The 722-nt window shown below is 28.3% G+C and overlaps 1 protein-coding gene across 8 annotated transcripts in view; it reads left to right on the forward strand.

The window, feature by feature from the left end:
* The window catches only part of LOC106883685 (chitin synthase chs-2), a 132240-nt gene that overhangs the window by 26700 nt on the left and 104818 nt on the right, over positions 1 to 722 (forward strand). The gene's annotated exons all lie outside the window — the stretch shown is intronic.

A 722-nucleotide genomic window follows, 5' to 3' on the forward strand; every position in this document is an offset into this window, starting at 1 on the left:
TATATATATATATATATATATATATATATATCCAGCAGGTTAGGAAGTTCATTATTCATTTCACTGAAATCCATGCGTATTGCAATATTTATGTATTCGAGATAATTTATATGTATTTATATGTATATATGTGTGTGTGTATTTTTTCTGTGGATGTATGTTTATGTCACACGATCAGCCATCCCACACCGGCACATCAGGTATATACCTATGCTGGTGTGCAGGCTCTGTGAATAAATGTAAAAGTATGTTTTTAGTGTGTGTGTGTGTGTGTCAAAGTGATTATTGGTTTGTAGGTCTGAGAGACTGAGCGTTCATATATTTTCTATTGTACTAATGTTTTCCCCGTTCTATGTATTTACCGATGTTTTTGGTTGGTTCTCCCCTTATCTATTTGATTGTCGAGAAATCTTCAAACATATCTACTTATGCAGGATGTTTTTTTTTTTCTTCCTTCTGCACCTCTAAAACAGCTATCAGTTTAAATTTGTAACTATCCAAATTCTATCTATCGATTTAGAATTCTACGTTTTTATCAATCTATTTCCCGATATTTCTCAACACACATATGTGGGTGGATATACAGATTTATATATGCATTTATATATATACATATATGAACACAAACATTATATATATATATGTATCTACAGATAGATATATATATACATATATATATATAATATATATGTATATATATATATATATATATATATATATAT

Source organism: Octopus bimaculoides, chromosome 9 (genome assembly GCF_001194135.2).
Source record: "Octopus bimaculoides isolate UCB-OBI-ISO-001 chromosome 9, ASM119413v2, whole genome shotgun sequence".
Lineage (NCBI taxonomy): Eukaryota > Metazoa > Mollusca > Cephalopoda > Octopoda > Octopodidae > Octopus > Octopus bimaculoides.